Below are 22,757 nucleotides of genomic sequence, written 5' to 3' on the forward strand. Positions count from 1 at the left end.
TACAGGGAGCAGCAAACAGGCCTTTCTCTGCCGAAATTGCAGAATGATGTGCAGGAGTGGGCTGTGTCAGAGTACATCTTGAAAACCGACACAGACCCTGTTAAGTAGATAAAATTGGACTATTGAGAGACTTACTGCGAAAAATGCTAATATCTCTGGATATATAATTTATGTAATTACAAAGGTGATTGAAAAGTAAGATTTTAAACTGGGCTTATGCAATAGAAAACTAAAAAAAATCTAAAAGCGGCTCTGAGTTTATCCATTAAAAATGCTGTAACCAGCTACTCGTAAATCTGTAATCAACTACCTAAGGGATTAACATATAACACAATTGCCGCAATGTGTTTGCTCCCTCTAAAACTAAGAGAGTATATCCTCATGTACACATTGGTTGTAATGGCTCACTGTAGTCTTTGCCTTTGGTCAGGTCACTAACAATGTACATTTTAAGGCAGCTTCCTATGCTGTGAATTTTACTTGCATGCTTCAGTGCACACCGAAATGTAAAAATAAGAACAAGTGCAGCAAACTTTTTTCTTCAAATTGCACAAAATTGCGAAAAACATATTTCCTGTACTAACATGAAACATGTCATGACCACCTCTCCACCGTAGATCTATTTTTGTGCTGAGACAAAGCCAAAGGGCTGCGCTGTACACCCTTGAATGCCCACTATAATGGGGAGAAAGAGGAGAGGAAACAAGAGGAGTAGTTGTGGTGGTTAGGCCTACATTAAGATTAGAGTGTACTTTATGTAACTTCTGACTGCATTTAGAAGGGAACCAGCGAGTGAAGGTTTTGTCATTATTAACAGAAATGGTGCAATGATTTCCTTTGCGAAGTGTAATTTTGATGTTCCCCTCCCAGAGCAATGAACCACACATGTTGCATAGAGGAGTAAGCACTCGCACCCTCCCGTTGGAGCTGTTTGTAGCGGTCTAATAACGCCTTATTGTAAAACTGGCACTTGTATAATAATAGGGCTGTTGGCCTTGGAAAAGAAAATCAACATTGCTGTTTTCAGGATCATGGGGTGAGCCACATCACTTGGACACATTACAAAAGGTACTGCTTGAAATGGACCATCTAATCCAGGTAGTAGTTCACAGGGACACTTTACCATGCCCGCACCTTATAGGATCTGTGCGTTTCATTTTCTGATCTCCACTGCATTGTTGCGAGTAACCTCTCTGACCAGATGAAACTAGCAAAGGCGAAAGATTGTTAATCTCAAAGTTACATTAGCACAGCTTGGTAGGAGGACACCACTTTCTTTTTCTTGCTTATGATGACTAAGTCAGAAAAGCCCCTAAAACTGCTCATCTGCAAATGATGCAGTTTCTCCCATGCCACAATTCCAATCTGCCTTCAGGTGTCTGGCGAACAGTGACAGTGAGACAGGCTGCCTGGAGTGAGCCTTAGGTGCAGCACTTGTTAGTAGTAACCCTTTCTCTGGTGAACTGAAAGACAATATCCAAGTTCAATTAACAAGAAGAATGGCTTATTAATACACACACACCTCCTAAAAAATAAATATATCCTTTACAATTATTTTCTGAAATTGAAAAAGGGTAGGCATAGTGAAACTCTGTGCTACACCCAAAAGGCAAACAGAACTACTGCCCATCTCATGGTAAAGACTTTGCGATAACCAGTACCAACTCTGACAATACAATTAATGTTAGAAGGGGTGAGAGGTTATGGCCGGTCGCAAACCTAGGTATGGAGAAAGTTGAACTTTTCATAATGAAACAGGTGGATGTTACATATTTATTGTCAGTTAATAATTAGTTCCTACTTTCATGCATCAAGAACAATGGCAAAATCTGTTTGCTTTGTTTCAACCTCATTTTAAGGCATGCATTTAGCTAAGTTAGTTTGCAGTATTGTTTTTGAAGTAAATAGATCAATCTAAGCAGACATGACTTTAAATTGAATGAATCTGTTCTCTTAGTTCAATCCTGCTGCACTGTTGGTAAGTCAGTTTAGGTCCAACAGTCACATTTATATCAAACTGCTCTCCTAAACCTTAGGTGTGCTGTTTTCAGTGCTGTTTGGAGCACAGGACCAATGTCGACCCTCATATTGGACAACAGCCTTAATGCACTTAGTGACTAAAACATTGTTCACCCCATCCTCCACTTTCTTATTTGATATCCTGTTACCTCTAGACTTCAACATTATACATTTTGACTCAACCGAGAATGTAGGGGAGGGGTTGCACTCGTACACAAGGAATCACAAATGCAAAGTGACAAACTAAATTACTCCAGTATTGGAACTTTCATAGATTCACATGCTTGAATACGTCCCCGTGTTCGAGATGGGAGTCCCCTGTGGAATATAAAAAACCAGGCCTGAAAATGTATGCACACAATACATGGACTAGGCCTCAATACAATAACCCATCATAGTTGTTTTGCAAAATAGACCCAAACTCAAACTTGAACCAATCAGATTGCCTCACCCCTTTAGAACCTCCTGTGAGGAGCTGCTTTCCCTCAGATTTACCACCGCACGTTGTGCTGAGGAGTCTCCTTTGAGCTCTGCTTAAAACTTTCTGTCACAAGATCTGTTTTTTTTGGCCATTTCTATCTACTCTGGTAATTCAAACTGGCTGCCATGTCAGAGACACCAAAGAAAGGCCTTTTCAGATCCTGTGCCTCATGTTTAAAGAAAAGGTTATATATGGAGGATCCACATGAGGAGTGTATTTACTGCCTGTACCCCAGCCACAAGACTAAGGACTGCAAAATGTTCCACAAAGACCTACGTTACTTTTGAGTCAACCTGCACAACATACTCCGCTTAAGACTCTCTAAGGCTCGTTTGACACCTTCTATTACGTCAAAGCTCTTGCCATCTAGATTTTTGGATGGCAATGATGATGATGAGGATTCAGATCAAGACACAATGTGTGGAGTAGCTAGAAGTCCTTCACAGCTGCACGTAAAATGCCAGGAGTACTCGGATGACAATTCATATTATGGCCAGCAGTATTATGACCCAGTACGACAACAACAGGGAACAGTATCTCTACCCTCCGGTCTAGTGTCCGAGCTCCAGGCTATGCTGGCAGATTACAGAGAGCGCTTCTACCCTCAGCCGGGGAAGGATCCAACGCCAGCAGTCACTGCACCAGCTACCACGGCACCTCTGCCAGTTTTTCCTACGACGCCACAAATTTCTCTTCAAGCTCCACAGAGACCACAGGTTCAGGCCTCTTCTTATGAAGTGGCAGAGGAAGGGGAGGCTCTCTCAGACCAGGACGAATGGGATGAGTATGTACTCCCGGCACCCCCTTCACCGGAGCCGTTAGCAGTAGAATATCCTCCTGAGGATATTGGCTCTTTCCATAAACTCTTAGAGAAAGCTGCAACGAGGTTTGAGCTGCAGTTGCCATCTATGCAACAGGACTGTTTTGTATATGATTTTAAAGAGCGCACAGAAAATCGGTCAGGGCTATACCAATCATTGACCATTGAAGATAATGAAAAACCCACCGACAGTGCCAGCGGTGTTACCAAAGCTGGACAAAAAGTATAAGGCAAGGGAGGACGCTCCTGCGTGCCTGGTGGGTCACCCAAAACCAGACTCAGTGGTTTCCCAGGCTGCCCAGAGACGCTCCAAGAACCCTTCAGCGCCTTTATCGGCTCCTCCTGATAAGGACGGAAGGCGCCTGGACAATATCGGGAAGAGGTTCTCTTCTATGTCGGCAATTGTAGTCCGTGCCGCAAATTCCTTGACGCTACTGGGCAGGTATGACAGATAGCTGTGGTCCAACATCTCCCACTCTGTGGATGATCTTTCAGATTCCAGCAAGTCAGAAGCTAAAAAGATCCTTATGGAGGGTCAGCGAACCTCTGCAGAGGTGATTGACTGCGATTGCGGCAATGGGATTTCGGCTTCTGTCTAGTTCAGCCGTCTTAAGGCACCAGGGATGGCTTAAAGCCACTAATTTCAGGCTGGATGTCCAAACAAAGTTCCTGGATCTCCCTTACGATGGCCAGTACCTGTTCAGCAATCATGTCGACGATGCTCTTCAGGCAATTAAGGCTGATACTGATACTGCCAGGTCTTTGGGATCCCTTCAGTACAAGCGCACTCCCTTTCGGGGAGCCAGGGGTAGAGGCCACTCCTCCTTTCGAGGTGGCTACCAGTCTTTTCATTATCCAGCCTACTCCTCCCAGTACCAGTCATCCAGACCCCAGTACCATCAAAGACAGCCCCGGCGGTAGCATACAGCAGACCTCCTCCTAGAGGAAGATCGGGACTACAGTCCAAGGACGCCTCGCGTAGGCAATGACAACCTCCAGGGGCCGGCTACCTCTCCCTCCTTGACTCATCACCTTCAACAATGGAGGCAGATCACAAGCTAAAAGTGGGTTCTGGATATCATAACTTATGGTCACCTGCTAGAATTCACTTGCAGGCCTCCCGAAACTCCACCTTCCCGGGAGCATCAACAACATCTACATCTTCTCCTCCTAGAGATAGAGGGCATGTTGTCCAAAGGGGCGATAGAGGTTGTCTCCTCTTTCGATTCTTCCTCATCAGAAAGAAGTCTGCTTTGTGGAGGCCCATCCTAGATCTGAGGCAGCTCAACAGTATCTCAAAATGCAATCCTTTCATAACTTTGAAGGATGTACTACAGCTTCTCAACAGAGGCGATTTCATGGCTTCCCTAGATCTGCAGGATGCGTATTTCCACGTACCCCTTCACCCCAAACACAGGATATTTCTGAGATTCATGGTAGCCAGCCAGCGCTTTCAATTCAGAGTGTTACCCTTCGGGCTCAAATTCACCCCCCGGATTTTCACAAAGTGCTTAGCCCCAGTTGCTGCATTTCTGAGACGCCTCAAGCACCAGGTATTCCCATATCTGGACGATTGGTTGCTAAAGGCTCCAAGCATCTCTACCCTACGTCGCTCCGTCAGGGCCACGTTACGTCTCTTCCAGCAACTAGGACTCACTCTCAACAGAGACAAGTCACAGCTTCAACGTACCAGAAGGATAGTGTTTCTGGGTGCTATATTGGACACGACTCTTGTAAAAGCCTTTCCTGCAGAAGAACGTCAACTCAAGCTTCTGACCCTGGCAGACTCAGTTCGAAGAAAAAAGTCTCTTTCAGTTCGGAGGTTCAAGTCATTATTGGGGATGATGTCCTCCTGTATCAACCTAGTTCCACACTGTTGTCTTCGGTTGCACCCTCTTCAGGAAGAGCTCGACAAACAGTTGAAGCAGACGCAAGGGTCCTTCGGGGACATCATTCACATAACAGCAAGGATGGTCGACTCTCTCCAGTGGTGGTCAACGCCTGCAAACATTTCAGTAGGTCTGGAGTTCCTGAATCAAATCCCTCCGTTCACGATCACGACGGATGCTTTGATGGAGGGGTGGGGAGCATGTCTCCAAGATCTACAAGTCAGTGGCAGGTGGCTCCATTCTCATGCGACGCTACACATCAACCTCCTCAAACTCAGAGCTGTGTACCTTGCACTACAAGCTTTTCTGCCAAGAATCCGAGGTTCGTCGGTGCTTGTCCAGACGGGCAATACAACCACCATGCACTACATAAACAAACAAGGCGGAACTTGGTCTCACTTGCTCTCCACAGAAGCTCAAGTCATCTGGACCTGGTGCATTCAGAATTCAGTGCACATAGGGGCAGAACATCTCCCGGGAGTCAGCAACACCACAGCAGACTCACTAAGCAGGCTAAGCATATCTTCACACGAGTGGAAGCTGAACTACACAAAGCTGGATGCAGTCTTTCGCAGGTGGGGGACACCGAACCTTGACCTCTTCACGACTTCTTAGAACGTGAAATGCCGGTTTTATGCAAGATGTCATCCCCAACCAGGGTCGTGGGGAAGTGCCCTTTCAATAGCATGGTCAGGGACTTATGCTTACACCTTTCCTCTGATACCCCTTCTTCCAGGGGTCATCAGCAAGATCAAATCGGAGCCCTGCCAGATAATTCTAATTGCTCCAGCCTGGCCACGTCAACCATGGTACACAGAGCTTCTGTTGCTGTCTTTGTGTCCTCCCATCAGGTTAGCACCCATACCGCACCTGCTCACCAACAGCCAGGGCCAAGTGAGGCATCCGGGTCCCAAGCATCTCAGATTATGTGCATGGCTCCTGAGTTCAATGAATTCGTCCATCTAGATATTCCCATTGACTGTCAAACAGTTTTAGCTAAAGCATGTGCAGATAATACCAATAAGAAGCATACCTTAAAATGGAAGCGGTTTTGTTTATGGTGTACTGCGAATAACATTCATCCTCTTACATCTGCTCCAGAGCAGGTCTTGCCGTACCTTCTCCACCTGGCGAAGTCTGATCTCGCCTATGCATCCATTAAGGTTCACTTAGCTGCTATCTCCAGATATAGACGACTATCCAAAGGACCGTCCCTCTGGTCTCGTCAGCTTATAAAGCAGTTTATGAAGGGGTTATTCCGATCCTTTCCTTCAGCCAAACAACCTCCTTCATCTTGGCAACTCAATACAGTCTGAGTCAGTTGATGAAGGAACCATTCGAACCTATTCATAAATCAGACATTAAGTATCTTACCTGGAAGGTAGCGCTCCTCTTAGCATTAACATCTGCTCGCAGAGTAAGTGAGATTCAAGCCTTTACCATCCAAGAGCCTTTCATGAGGTTTACAGAGGACACAGTCATCCTACGGACAAACCCAAAATTTATTCCAACAGTGCCAACTGATTTCAACATTAACTAGCCAGTAGTGCTAAAGACTTTCTTTCCGCAGCCTCAGACTGGGGCAGAAAGATTGCTGCATTCTTTGGACGTCAAACGATGCCTTAAATTTTATTTGCAGCGGACATCCTCAATCAGAAAGTCCAGTCAGCTCTTTGTGGCATTTAGTGTGCCCAGGAGAGGGCTTTCTGTTTCTAAACAAACCATCTCTAGATGGATTTCTAGTGCCATAGCCTTTTGCCACCAGAAAGCTGATCGACCTCTGGACACTAAAGTTTGTGCACATTCTACCCGAGCGGTGTCCACTTCTTGTGCACTCTTCTCTGGGGTATCCCTTCCAGACATCTGTCGAGCAGCCACGTGGAGAACAATACACGCCTTCACGAAGCATTACTGCCTCGATGCTGAGACGCTCCATGATGGTTCAAGTTTGAGCTCGGGTCTATTTTGAAAAATGACTATGATGGGTTATTGTATTGAGGACTTGTCCATCTATTGTGTGCATACATTTTCATGCCTGGTTTTTATATTCCACCAGGGACTCCCATCTCGACGAAGGGAAGTATTCAAGCATGTGAATCTATGAAAGCTTTCAATACTGGAGAACTACAGTTACAGGTAAGTAACTTATTTCTTCCTTCCTCTTTCAGTGTCTCACAGTTGAGATCACAAACACAGGATCCACATTACTGAGACTGAGCATCCTTTACCACCCATCTGGATGTGAAAAATATTCCCTGGAAGACTTTCCTCAATACAGTATGGAGAAACTCATCCTTTCATGTGACCACATTTTTCCTTTGTGAATTCATTCCTCAACAGGGAAAAAATGGCATCCACTCTCCGATCATTCTTACCTAACAATAACGTGTCCTAACACTGCGTCATTCCCATGCACAAAAAAGTCACCTTCACCTGGCCTTGCTAATCAACACATACATCAAGTTGCACACTTTTATCAGTTGAAATGGTTAGATCATCTAATCGTCCCTTTCTAGATCTCTACCCCAGCCATCCCCTGTGTGACAAACAAGAGATCCGATTAGTAAGCTCTAGAGACCTCCGAAATGTTGACAAGAAGGCCCTAGACTCCCTGATCAATTTGGTCAAGCTACCAACAGAGTTAAATGGTAATACTGCAAACTAGTGGAGCAATATTACAATGGAAAGTTGACCATCACGGTCAAAAATAGTCTCAGTGAACATCAAAACAGCGCAGTTATAAGGTGGATAGCCTAAAAGCACATGAAAGGTGAAAACCTCCTGTACTTGTGCTTCAAGCCACCCCTGAGACCTTGTCCAGATAGTTCAACATCCCATTGCAGGACCAAAATGCAATGACTTAACCTTCCACTTCTCAAACAAAGACATGAAGATTATGCATGATACATCCCAACAGCCTCCTTCATCCGACACAGAAATCCCTGGTTTCATGAATGAAAGCCATGTGGCTACCTGGAATGCCTTCACCCCTTTACATTGGTATGCTGAAAACAGCAATTACAAACAAAAAGCCATCGAACTTTGCTTCAAAGTCCATATTACTTCCACTAGCCAAAGATCACTCTGATTCCCTCTTCCCCCTCTTACTTCAGTTCCAAAACCCTTCCCTAATCCTAGGTTCTCTTCCAGGGGATCCTCATCAAAGTCATAAACATTGAATATTCCCGCCCCCGTGCGGGGACCCCGGAGCATACATAAAATACACACATATAAAGTATGAAATATGCACAAAAAAAAAAAATATATATAGCATTTTTAGTAGACAAATTTTCATACTAAACTTATATATACGTGTGTAAAACAGCAATGCAGACTATAATCATAAACAGGCTAAAATGCTTTATTTCTATGGAGTTTTTTTTTTAAAAACAGTCCTTTTCAAAATTAAAATAAGAGAAAAAACACTTTCCAAAGCCCCATAACTGGGCCTAGGGAAAGAAGCAGTAGCAACTTCAGAGAAAAAGGAGAAAAAACTACATTGAAAAACAATTGAGCATTCTTAGCCAATAGGCTGCATGCAGGTTAACACAGGAGAACCATGAAATTCTGGCACCGTGCCTTTAAGACCCTGAGCACCTCCAGTATCCCACCATGCCTCAGGGGTGAAGGAGAGGTGACAGTTGGTTCACACTTAGGTCAGTTCTTTTTTCCGGCTTCTTCTGAGAGGATCCTGGAGCATTGAGCTCTCAGCTTTTCTGAGTTTTTCTCAGGAAAATACTTCAAAACAGTGTTTTTTCTGCTTTCACTTGACATTTAACACCTTTGTCTGAGTCAAGAAACTTTTTCCTGACTGAAAAATGCCTTCTCTTTTTGTGAAGTGCCCTTCCTGTGGGAAGAAGAAGGCCCAGTCAGATCCACACACTCTCTGCATTGTGTGCTTGCCTCAGAGTCACTGCCCTGACACTTGCAGACACTGCAAGAACATGTCAAAAAGGACTGTGAAGGACAGGGAGAAGATCAGACTTCATGGTCTTCATGAGAGGCAGAAGACATCGTCCTCTTCACTTCCCAGGCAGCCAACAAGCCATTCTCAGGAGAGACAGGCTAGATCGACGTCAGCAGGTAGGAAGGTACCTGTTTGTTCCCCGTCGACGTCATCGCTGCCACCGTCACACCGCCATAGATCGCCGCCGACTGCGACCCGACAGACGTCGAAGGATACGTCGTCGAAGGAACATGCCCACCACAGGGGCAGATCTCCGTCGACGGTTACCCACCGATCGACGTCGAGCCAGCACCGGCGTGTCCATTCGCCGTCAAAGGCCTCGCACCCCTCGACGACAAGGAAAACGACGTCAAAATCACCTCAACGGCGAGAGCGAAGACATTCACTGTCAACGGCACATCTCTCGACGGCGAAGCACATGCCGTCGAGCAGATCACGGTCAAGGGATCGCCGGTCACCGTCGAGGCACTCGACGTTGAGACCAGAACAACCCATGTCACTCCCTTCGACGTCGTTGCAGCTGTCGACGTCGACACAGGTTTTGCCTGTCTTGCAAGGAGAAGAGCGTCGGCTTCCGCCGGCGGATAAGACCACTCCAACATCTCCGGTGGTCTCCATAAGGAGTGGTTCATCTGGGCGGTCGAGAGCTGCACCGTCTGGGCATGTCTCGCCCATCAACTTGTCGCCAAGGTGGTTGGAGAGCCTTAATAGAATGACTGCCTCCCCAGACTTGCAGTACTCGAGGATGTACTCACCTTCGGCCTCTCTCCAGAGAACACCATTGCCAACAGCGCGGGCAGGACGGGCTCGTTCTGCTTCTCACCAGTCGGCCACGAGGCCTTGACGCGCTGCTACAGCATCTCGGAGAAGGTCACGATCCCAGAGACGATCTAGATCACGGTCACGCCATCGCAGAAGGTCTCCTTCTTGGTCATCGTCGGGGTCCTCAGTAAGAGAGTACTCCCTGACCTTAACGGATTCTCCACCAGCTAGAGTTTCCCCGGTGGACAATATTACAACCTTTAACGAGGTGCTTCTCAGGGGAGCACAAAAACTAAATATAGAGGTCCCGGAACCTTCGACCTCCTCATCCGTGATCTTTGAAACCCTGCAACATAGAGCGGTTTCGAAGAAATTGCTACCCTTAGTGCCTGGTCTTTTACAACCAACCATGGACACCTTTTTAGCACCAGCCACCCTCAGATCAGCTCCTGCTAGGATCTTGAAGAAATATAAGGCACCTGAGCAAGATCCTTTGTTTCTCAGGACTGATCCACCGCCGGACTCAGTCATATTGGCCGCAGCCCGGAAGACACACTCAGTGGCATCATCCTCCACGGTTCCACCGGATAAAGAGAGTAGACACCTGGACTCTCTGGGGAGGAAGATGTGTGGCACGGCGGCTTCCATGATGAAGGTCTCCAGCGCTTCCGCACTCCTAGGCAGATATGACCGTTCACTCTGGGACTCACTGAGCAGGTTCGCAGAGAAATTGCCTAGGGAGGACAGGCAGGATTTTCAGGAGATCCTTCAGGAGGGGTGTCTGGTCTCCAATCAGGTCATCAGTGCAGCAGCAGATGGGGCAGACTTAGCTGCACATGGTTACGCGCATGGGGTTTGTGCAAGAAGGTCTTCCTGGCTGAGACTGACTGGATTGAAGCAGGAAGCGCAGCAGCGCATCCTAAACCTTCCGTTCAACGGAAACTCTCTTTTTGGAACCCATACAGATGAGGAGATGGCGCGTATGAAGACGGAAGTGGACACCATGAGAGTAGTGGGCCTAGAGAAAAAAGGACTTCAGGCGAAGGTATAGACCTTATGACAGGCTCCCTTTTCAGCAGAGGGTTCAAACCCCTCATTGGTCCCAGAGGCCACAACCGAGACAAGGGCGCCCACTTTTCCAATCTCGTAAGACCACAAGAGACCGAGGATCAAGCAGACCACTGCAGTCCACACCCAAAGCTCTGGCAAAGCAATGAGGACTTGCTTCCCTTAGCACCGTGCACCACTCCGGTGGGGGGAAGTATCACAGAGTTCATTCACGAGTGGAGTGCAATAACAAAAGACAAATGGGTGCTCAACATTGTGGAGAATAGGTACTCTCTTCTTTTCCGCCAACCTCCTCCTCACTTGCCACCAACCAAATGCAATCCGGCTCACATGAGCCTATTACGCAAAGAGGCTCACGCCCTTTTCCGGAAAAAGGCAATAGAAAAAGTCCCAGTCGCGCACAGAGGGAAGGGAGTATAGTCCCGCTATTTTCTGGTAGCATAAAAAAGGTCGAGAAGGAGTTTTCAGACCGATTCTGGACTTAGAACTACTGGACAAGTACATAAAAAAGCAAAGATTCAGGATGCTGGCTCTCCACCAGATTTTCCCTCAGCTACATCGAGGAGACTGGATGTGCTCCATAGACCTGCAAGACGCGTACTTTCATATCCCGATCATTCCCAAACATCGGAAATTCCTACGCTTCCGGATAGCCTCCCAGCACTATCAGTTCAAGGTGCTTCCATTCGGCCTGAAATCTGCCCCTCGCGTTTTCTCAAAATGCGTAGCAGCGGTAGCAGCGCATCTAAGGAAGCAAAAAATCTTAATTTACCCATACCTAGATGACTGGCTACTGAAAGCCTCCTCTCCGGAGCAGGCAAGAAGCCATCGGGACATTAGGTCTACAGGTCATCTACCAAAAGTCCACCCTGATTCCAACGCAAAATCTCCACTACCTGGGAGCAATACTGGATACAGAGCTCGAAAGAGTGTATCCTTCGGAGGAACGACTGTTATCAATAAAGAGAAAGTGTCAAGACCTTCTGAAGTCCGACGCACCTACAGCCCGTCAGGTGACATCTCTACTGGGCTCCATGGCCTCGTGCATTTTCATTATCCCGAATGCCAGGCTACATATGAGGCCTCTTCAAGAGGCGCTGGAAAACAACTGGAACCAGAGCACAGGCCGCTGGGAAGACAGAATGCGATTTCCGATAAGAGCACGACAATCGTTGCAATGGTGGATGCACAGACCTCACCTGTCAGTAGGAGTTCAGTTTCACCAGTTAATCCTGACCGACACCCTGGTAACGGATGCGTCGCTTCAGGGATGGGGAGCTCATCTGGGTTCCCTTCAAGCTCAGGGCCTGTGGTCCGACAACGAAAGAGAGTATCACATCAACCTGCTGGAGCTCAGAGCAGTCCATCTGGCTCTCAAGTCTTTTGCTCCATCGATTCAGGGGAAATCTCTTCTAGTGCAAACAGACAATACAACGACAATGTATTATCTGAACAGACAAGGAGGAACGAGATCCCTGCCCCTATCTCGGGAGTCTCAGGCCATCTGGTATTGGCTCTTAGCAAGAGGAATGTCGCTTACAGCAGTTCACCTACCAGGGCAACAAAATGTGGAGGCGGACTTCCTGAGCAGAAATCTGGAGGACGCCCATGATTGGGTCCTTCACGACGAGGTCGCCGAAGACATCTTCGCTCAATGGGGTCGGCCTCAATTGGATCTCTTTGCAGACGAGGTAAACAGGAAATGCCCAGACTTCGCGTCCAGGTTCTACCGTCCGGGATCTCGAGGGAATGCCCTGTTGATCGACTGGTCAGGGATATTTCTCTACGCTTTTCCACCGATCCCCTTCATACCTGCGGTGATCAACAAACTGTACAGATCCAGCACCAGAATGATTCTCATAGCTCCGCAATGGCCTCGTCAGTTCTGGGACACAGATCTCCTCAACCTATCGGAACAGCCTCACAGGAGGCTGCCGTGCAGACCGGATCTCCTTTGCAGGCTGGGAGGCAGGATACTTCACCCCAACCTTCCCTCTCTGAGTTTGACAGCATGGCTCCTGAATTCCTGCAGTATGGGCACCTAGGGCTCTCGCAGGAGTGCATGAACATCTTAAAGGAGTCCAGACGGCCTTCCACGCGGCGTTCTTACGCATTCAAGTGGAAGAGGTTCTACAAATGGTGTCGTCAGCAAGGTCAGAATCCTATACTGGCTCCGGAGGAGGTCATACTGTCTTACCTACTCCATTTGGCAAAATCGGGTCTGCAAGTGTCATCTATTAAGGTACATTTATCTGCCATTACAGCCTATCGTAAGTCACCTTCTCAGGAATACTTTTTTACAAGACCAGTAGTCAAGGATTTCTTAGAAGGTTTGAAAAACGTTTTTCCACCCATTCGGAAACCCTCCCCTCCATGGAAGCTGAACATAGTACTATCGAAACTTATGGGCCCTCCTTTCGCACCTATACACAAAGCCTCTTTGCAACACCTTACGTGGAAGACAGCTTTTCTGGTAGCTATTACTTCCGCGAGGAGGGTTAGTGAAATTCAGGCTTTGTCCTCCAAAGAACCATACACAGTCTTCCACGAGAATAGATCGATTCTACGAACTCATCTATCATTCTTAACGAAGGTGGTGTCAGATTTTCACATCAATCAGACTATTTCACTACCAACTTTTTTCCCCAATCCGGATACTCCGGCGGAGAAAGCTTTGCACTCCCTAGATTTGAAAAGAGTGCTGAAATTTTACTTGGACAAAACCAAACTAATTAGACAATCTAACCACTTATTTGTAAATTATGGTCATTTGAGAACAGGGGAGGCAGCCTCAAAACGAACCATATCTAGATGGATAGTTTCATGTATTGTTACTGCATATCAATTGGCTAATAAACAACTACTTGCTAGGCCTAAGGCGCATTCGACAAGAGGAAAGGCGGCTACGGCTGCTCTCCTTAATAATGTTCCAATCTCTGAAATTTGTAAGGCTGCTACATGGAAGTCTGTACATACATTTACTAGGCATTACTGTTTGGACTCAGATGCCAGAGCAGACGCCCAATTTGGGCAAGCGTCTCTGAGAAATTTGTTTGCATGATACATATCTATTCCTGCACTTCTAATAGACAGTCCGCAGAGTTAAGGGATGGGCTTGCTAATCTATTCAATGTTTATGACTATTGATGAGGATCCCCTGGAAGAGAAGGATAAGTTACTTACCTGTAAATCCTAGTTCTCTTCCAGGGGTATCCTCATCAAAGTCATAAACAACCCACCCTCCTCCCAGGACGCAAGTCTCCTAGAAGTGCAGGACACACTATCTTTCGAATCTGCTGCACAACATGTCACCGTAAAAAAGTACTGACCTAACTGTGAACCAACTGTCACCTCTCCTTCACCCCTGAGGCATGGTGGGATACTGGAGGTGCTCAGAGTCTTAAAGGCACGGTGCCAGAATTTTATGGTTCTCCTGTGTTAACCTGCATGCAGCCTATTGGCTAAGAATGCTCCATTGTTTTTCAATGTAGTTTTTTCTCCTTTTTCTCTGATGTTGCTACTGCTTCTTTCCCTAGGCCCAGTTATGGGGCTTTGAAAAGTGTTTTTTCTCTTATTGTAATTTTGAAAAGGACTGTTTTAAAAAAATAAAAAAAACTCCATAGAAATAAAGCATTTTAGCCTGTTTATGATTATAGTATGCATTGCTGTTTTACACATGTATATATAAGTTTAGTATGAAAATTTGTCTACTAAAAATGCTATATATATATATATTTTTCGTGCATATTTCATACTTTATATGTGTGTATTTTATGTATGCTCCGGGGTCCCCGCACGGGATCGGGAATATTCAATGTTTATGACTTTGATGAGGATACCCCTGGAAGAGAACTAGGATTTACAGGTAAGTAACTTATCCTTCTCTCCCAGACACCCTAAAAAAAGGGTATGTTTGGCCCCTACTTAAGAAGTCCACACCCATCACAGGCTTCTTTTTTATCGCAAAGATTATTGAAAGATGTGTAGACAATCAACTAGAAGAATACATGACTAACAATCTAGCACTAGGTGACTTTCAATCTGGGGATGTGGGGGCCCCAGCACTGAAAGCTCCTTCTTCAAAATTGGGGATAATGCTCCTATTCTTTGATGAAGGAAATTTCTGTTTCCTAGTTCTCCTTGTCCGATCAACAGATTTTGATCCTGCTGATCTTGATGCCCTCCATAAAATCCTAAGAAACAGAATGTGAAGTGAAAGAAGAGACCTAGAATGCTTTAGATCATATCTCTTTGACGGAACGCAATTCATCAAAAAAAGGAAATTCTTTCTCTATCCCTGTCAAAGTCCCTTATGGAGTACCGCAGGTATCAGTCCTCGTCCCTTGTTCTTCAGTTTTAATGTGTAAACCAAGTAAACAATGATTCATTTGGTTCATATGCCCCACCACAGTGCCTGTTTTGCCCGTAACTTCTGTTATCAAAGGGAGAGCCCAGACCATATGAATATAATGAGCATATTCAATGCATCTGGGGCAAAAGTCAGCTCTTTCCAGTTAGGTTCCTTATAAGGAACCAATTGATTCTATGTAAAATTTTATAATTTAATTTAATTGAAATTTAGCATTACCCAACAACTTCTTAACAACCTCACAGGCTTGTCTCACTCTACTCCTCTCCACAGTTTCAATCACATTTTGCTTTCACATTACTGAGGGGCCTAGCAGTCTTTTTGAAGGGCTCTGCACATCAAGGTGATTCCCTAGGGACCCTTATTTGTGTTTAGTAAGGCACCCATTACATGTGCCTCCCTTGGTTTTTCAGGCATTTCTGTCCATATTGTTTTTGTTGCAGCTGCTGGCAAGCAAATAATCAGATGCTGATGACTTTAGAGATTAAATGGTGTTTGCTCCTTGTGTAATCTTATGAATCTGTCATTTTCAAGAAGTTGTTGCATTCCTGTACAGCAACCAGCTGCTGTCTTGAAACTGCTGCCTCTATTCTAAGTCTTTTCTTCTATCCTTTCCCATATGTGGTCTGTTAAATAGACCAGATAGCTTGTATCCATTGGAAATTCTGCCCGATCAAATACAATTACTTTGGTTCTTCACAGTGTCCCATACCTTTCAACATCTGTTCTCAACTCAGGGTTCATCATTAAACCAACCTGCTAACGTATTGCATGTGTGATTCAATATAATATAGTTCTAGGTTTGGAAGTACTATGCCACCTTCTTCATAGGGTCTTTTTATGGTTGCTAGCTTAATTCTCTACAATTCATCAGGCCACATTGTAGGTGACAAAATTATCAGGTGTACAGAATATTGCCTTTGGGACCTTATACCTTATGAATTTTAGAACAGATAAGCATGGTTGCAGCATCAGCATTTTGACGTAAGAGGCACATCCTTTAACAACAACATGAGTTTATCCCAAAATTGTTTAGATTGTTTAAGGCCTGTCATCATTCTGCCAAAAGAGTGTAGGGAGTATTGTGTCATGTGTGTAACCACTGTTCCCTAGATATTTAAACAGCCCCCTTCCATACCAAATATGGGAGTTCATAGACATCCCTTAGACTGCCTAGTGGAATAATTTATACATAGAACAGTCCGTGGGAAGTCACGTCATCACTGCAAACCTTTGTAACAGACACTGCAGGTGTGTGCATGTATACTAGTGTATCCTTGCCATACAGTGATACCACATGCATGGCATTTCCAGCCTGTGCAACCAGGCATCTTGTATTTGAGTGTGTCTGTCAATGGTTCCTTAAACAAAGCAAATACAATGGTTGATATGAAGAAACACTGTCTACTCCCTCTTGCAAGTAACCACTGCTTATATATAGTCTACCTACTTTGCACCCTTGTATGAGTGAGACATCCCTTTCCACAAAATGAGCAGACTAGTAGCAAGACAGGCAGAAGCCAAGCTTTAGGAGGGCATTGCTGGAACTTTGGAATTTCTCAGCAGCACTGTAAATGATAGGATAATCTTTCCATAGAAAATGAAGATGAAAACAGAGATTTTGACTTGTTAATATAAGCCATAAAGCCACACTGGCAGCCTTTGCTTAAATTGAAACGTTAAAGAGTCATGATTTTATTTTATCTCACAGTAATTGGATGCACAAAAGAACACCATTTTCCAAAGGTTCAAAGCAGGGAGTTTTTTAAATTCTTTTCTGAAAGTCTTCATATACTAATTTAGTGTAGACTCCATGCAGGTGAATGTGAAATATCTAAAGGAAAAAGAGGAGGGACCGGGAGATTACTTGGTCCAGTGTACATTCTCCCAATAATAGTGCAAAAAACCAAAAGTACACTGTTCCATACAACGAGAAGAGAAGAGAACTATGGATACCTGAATCATCAGGAGCGAGTGCCCTCAAGCATCACAATGGATGACTGGCATCATCATCGGGTAATGCTCTTCGCCAGGCCGGCTGTGCAACGCCTGACGGGCTCCCCACATAGGGGGGGCACTAAGCCGTGTTGGACCGATGGTAACTAAAGAGGTAGCACCATCTAAGCAGACATGCCTACACTCAAGCACCTGTAAAAAAGGAGAGAACAAAGAAAATTAAGGATAAAATTGGTTAAACATCGCTGCATATATCATCATTTTAATCAATAGTCAGGGATGAAACCAAGATTAAAAACACAGGAAAGTAATAAAATGAGTATCAATGCTCAATTACTTTCAAAGAACAGTAAGAGCGGAGGTCTGACTATTTACAGAACTTCCTAAGACAAGGTCAACATGTTTCGCGTCGTGCGGTCCTCACGGATCCGATGACGCTTCATCAGGACCAGAACACTCAGTATGTAAACTCCTCTCCAAATACACAAAATAAATGATATGGAAATTACATCAATAGTTAATATAGGCCGGTCACTTACATTGAAGTACACTAAGCCAGGTCAACAGTCAGGTCGCCCTAGAAAACAAACAGTGAAAACAAACACCAAAATATACCCAACAAGTGGTCATCGGTGTAAAGGTGCAAACATTGTGCAATAGATCGCAAAAAAAGAAAAAGGAAGATGACAAAAAGTGGGCTTACCACCCCCAAGTCGGGAACAGGCTCCTTGGTAAGCACGTCCCAAGGACTCGGCTAACAGCTAAAACATGGTGAACATAAGTAGTCAATCAAAGTAGATAACAATTTGTTAGTCATGAAAGAAAGCAGTGCCAGCTTGATTCCTCATTCGGTAATAAATATAATAATGAAATTACCCAGAGAATTCTCATAACAAAATATATGTAAATGGATACAGTCAAGTGAATGGACAATAGACCAGTGACACTGCAGGTTAACACGTTGAGCACATAGGTGAAACTTGCAGCCAGTAAGGAAATAGTTATTAAAACCAGTCTTGCTAGGATCAATATTGTCCATACTGTTCATGTAAGAGTTCCACTATATCGGTAACCGAACCAATGTTCGGATTACCACGTTTCAAAGAAACCCGCACGTAATGGTAAAGCGGGTCACCATTAGATAATTATAGTCAGCAAACAAACTTACTTGTGTCGCGCTGGTCCAAAATAATAGACCTACCCTCCGGGGCGTGCAACCGCAGACAAACGCGGTGGAACGCCGCCGGAGTACATAAGCTCTCATGCACCCGAAAGTTGGCGAACGTCTCACATCCGAGAGTGACTCGGAGCGGGTAATAAACATAAAAGAAGGACTCCGGTTAGTCTTGGAGTCACAAAGATAGAAACTGAGGTAGGATTCAGGTCTTGGATGTCCTCAATAGAGAACGATAGATACACCGAGTGGACAAAGAAATTTATTATTTTAAGAACCGAAGTGTTCGTTCAGAAAATGAAATACAATTCTCATTAAAAGTTAATAAAGATTGGTTATTGCTCACAACTGTGAGCAGAGGAAATAACGCTCAGGAAATGTATAGTCATGGTGAAAGTCGGCATGAAATCACAACCTAGGAAAGTATTACACATCCCAATTAAAAGCCTCAAGACAGGTATCCTGGAAAGGGGGGGGGGGGGGGTTTCAATAGATACTCAAACCCACTGAAGTTTAAAGTTCAATAACTTCATTATTGGGGAGTCCAGTCTAGAGAGACGTGATCAGGATAACGAGGTCCAGGGGATGTCATCATTAAGACCTCGTATGTGGGTGCCCAATTTGAACACCCATCTCTGTTCTGTCCTAAAAAGATGCCCTGAATCATTAGGTCGAACCTTAGGTGCTTCTAAAATCACCCACCACAAATCATCAGGAGAATGTTTTTCTGCCAAGAAATGTGTGCTGAGCTTCGTAGTAATCCGGTTGCACCGGATGTTGCTTCGGTGTTCGTTAATGCGGTTCTTAACAGGTCTCGACGTCATACCAATGTAACGTAGATCACAAGGGCAAGTGATCATGTAGACACAGTTCCTTGTGTTACAGTTGGTATGTTTATTTAGATGCCATGTGTGTCTCGACGTCATACCAATGTAACGTAGATCACAAGGGCAAGTGATCATGTAGACACAGTTCCTTGTGTTACAGTTGGTATGTTTATTTAGATGCCATGTGCCTATCGGGTCCAGATACACAGAAGATAAGTGTTTGGTCAGAGTACATACATTACAATTACCACATGGGTGGTGGCCTACAACAGGGGGAAGACCCCATAATGTCTTTTGGGTATCAATAACGGAAGGTGGTCGCGGACGGGTATGGATGACCATATCCTTAATATTAGCTGAACGCTTGAAAGCGAACAGAGGTCGAGCAATCTCATAACCTCCGCTAGTCAAAATAGACCATCTTTTATTAATCAGTTTTTTAATGGAATTCGATAGAGGAGTAAAAGTGGATACGCAAGTAATTCTAGACTGGGGTGTCTTATCAAAGGTGGTGAGTAAGGTTTCTCTGTTATTGTTCCTTGCCCTTTCCGTGCTTGATTTACAACTCGAGGCGGATAATGCTGTTCGAAAAGCTTATCTTGAAGACCGTCTGCCTGACGATCGAATTCAAAAGAGGAGCTACAATTTCGTCTGAGTCGTAGAAATTGATAAACAGGCAAATTATCCCGTAACGATTTTGGATGATGGCTTTCATACAGTAACAAGGAGTTACGATCAGTAGGTTTATGGTAAACCGAGGTGGTTAGTTTACCATTATGAATGGTAATCATTAAATCAAGAAAAGGTAAATGAGTAGCAGATACCGTGGTCGTAAATCTTAAGAAAGGATCAAGAGTATTGATCCAAGTTGTGAATTGATCTGCAAGTTGCAGAGGACCCTTCCAAATGATGAGAATGTCATCAATGTAGCGCCGCCATAGTGTAACATGTTCCTTGAAAGGATTCAAAGATGATAAAATAAATTTCTTTTCAAAATCAAACATGTATAAGCAAGCTAAGCTTGGAGCAAAAGTACTGCCCATTGATGTTCCCCGAATTTGATGGTAAAACTGATCCTCAAATTGAAATAAGTTTTCAGTCAGAGCCAGTCTGGCAAGGTGCATAATAAAGGTTACAGGAGTGGAAAGGGCCCTTGATGACTCTTGAAGAGCCGATTCTATGACTTGTAAAGTGGCCTCTTGTGGAATGTTGGTGTATAGTGCTTCAACATCCATAGTGATAATGCTTTGTACAATGCCAGAGGTGTTGACCGATTCGATCAGATTCAGGACATCTTTGGTGTCCTTCAAATAGGTGGAGGAGTTCTTAACTAGAACCTGCAGGAAATGATCACAAAAAACTGACAGTGGTTCTAAAACTGAACCAAAACCCGAGACATTGGGGCGTCCTGCTGGTGGTGTTACGCCTTTATGAATCTTGGGCAGACAATAAAAGTAAGGGACACGGGGATGTGGTGTGTCCAAGAATTCAGCCTCCTTTGGTGAAATCCACTGGTTATTCCTGGCTTCCTCAATGAGGATCCTAATGTGAAATATCTTCCGGCTACCCAAGTAGAATCAAATTAGAGTACGCTACTACATTATCATATCCATTTGTTAGTCATTTAATTTATTTGAGCAACAATGTTTTAGAAATGTGCTGTTGCTATAAAAACAAGCCAAATTAGAAAGCAAGAATAATCCATACCTCCATGTCAATTTTTTGCTTCCCTCTCTGTGGTTTGCCGAGATTTGCCATGTTTTTTGGGTGGTAAAAGAATATGTTGACAGGCTTAAGCAGATATGTATTCTTACTGTTAGACATGTCAGCCTTAGGGTGGTCTTCCTCCAATCTTTTTGCCTACTTACCTCATATTTTTGCTCATTCTTTTTGTTGGCCTTAGGACTCCGAGCACTTTACTACTGCTGACCAGTGCTAAAGTGCAGGTGCTTCTCCCCTGAACATGTTAACATTGGTATATACACAGTTGACATATTTAAGCTTTAAACTCCCCTTTTATTACACATAAGTCACCACTAAGGTAGGCCTCAGGTAGCACTAAGGGCAGTGTCTGTGTAAGTAAAAGGTAGGACTTGCGCTTTTACGTTTTACATGCCCTGTTAGTGAAAAGCTCCCAAAGCCGTTTTTCACTAATGTGAGGCCTACCTCTCTCATAGGCTATCATTGGAAATTCCTTAATCATAACACACTTTTAAGCTGTAAGTCATGAATCTTTAATGATAAAGTTGGATTTAACATTACTATTTCAGAAATGCCACATTTAGAAAGTGGGTATTTCTCTGCTCTTACTGCTCTGTGTGCCTTGCAGTCTGTCTCCAATACACATCTGGGTTGGATGACAGCTAAACTTTGTGGATTCCCTCTAGAAAGGCACAAACAGGAAGGATTGGTGTGTCTGAGTACTCATCTTAATTCCTCTGCATTCTGGTGGCTCTTCCTGGACATGAAGGGCAGGAGGGATATGACACTTACACCTGAATAGGCAGTGTCTGTCCCCACACAAACGGCTGATTACCCCATACTGGAGAAAGTGCTGAGGAAGAAAGGATACTTGTGCACTTCAAAGTCCTTTTTTTAAGTCACCCCACTTCAAAGGAACTTTTGGGTATAGGTTCTGGGTCATTGACCCCCACCAAATTAGACACTTCTGGACCTACGACTTGACTCTGCAAGAAGAACTGCTGTGCTGCTTAAATGACTGATCTGCTGGACTGCTGGAACTGGAAGGCCTGCTTTTCTCTTGTGTTGCCTACCTTCTACCTGAAGTGTGCTTCAAAGGCTTGTTGTCTTGCCTCTTGTTGCTTGAGACTCAGGGTTATCAAAGTCTGTACCCCTCCTCCCGTGCCTGGTTCACTGGAAGTGGACCCAGGTACTTGCATCATGGAAATCAACGCATCTCCTGTCTGCATTTCTCAGAACTGGCACATTGACCCGATTGCGGGAGTAGAATCTGTGCATCGCTCTCAGAACCAACGCTTTGCATTAAGAGCCTGATGCATCGGAACCACGCTTTGCCACTGCAGCAGTCTATGGCGATCGACGCATCCCTCAACTGTGTGGAGAAACCTGGCACATTGCATTTCGGAACCAAAGCATCATGGCCCCAGCGCTTGTCTTTGGAACCGTCACAATACCATAACAGCATGCGACAGATCGACGTATCGCCATCCCTGCGAAGACCCGATAAAAGCATCTCACCACGCATCTTGTTTTTGCGCAAGTAAAGGTACTTTGTTTACTCTGGCCTGTGTGGGCCCTGTAGCCGCCCTGTGCCCCATCGAGGTAGGCCTGAACTTTGAGTTTGTCTCAGTCCAGCGTGACCTAAAGGAAACCCTAAAGTGCTTCTTGCTTCTGAGCACTAGAACTCTTTCATTCTTCTAAAATATATAACTGGACTTCTACTT

At 44.8% G+C, this 22,757-nt stretch overlaps 1 protein-coding gene across 4 annotated transcripts in view; it reads left to right on the top strand.

Moving 5' to 3' along the window:
- GTF2IRD1 (GTF2I repeat domain containing 1) overlaps positions 1-22,757 on the top strand; it is a 561,920-nt gene that overhangs the window by 268,366 nt on the left and 270,797 nt on the right. The window lies entirely within an intron of this gene.

This window comes from Pleurodeles waltl, chromosome 3_2, assembly GCF_031143425.1.
Source record: "Pleurodeles waltl isolate 20211129_DDA chromosome 3_2, aPleWal1.hap1.20221129, whole genome shotgun sequence".
Lineage (NCBI taxonomy): Eukaryota > Metazoa > Chordata > Amphibia > Caudata > Salamandridae > Pleurodeles > Pleurodeles waltl.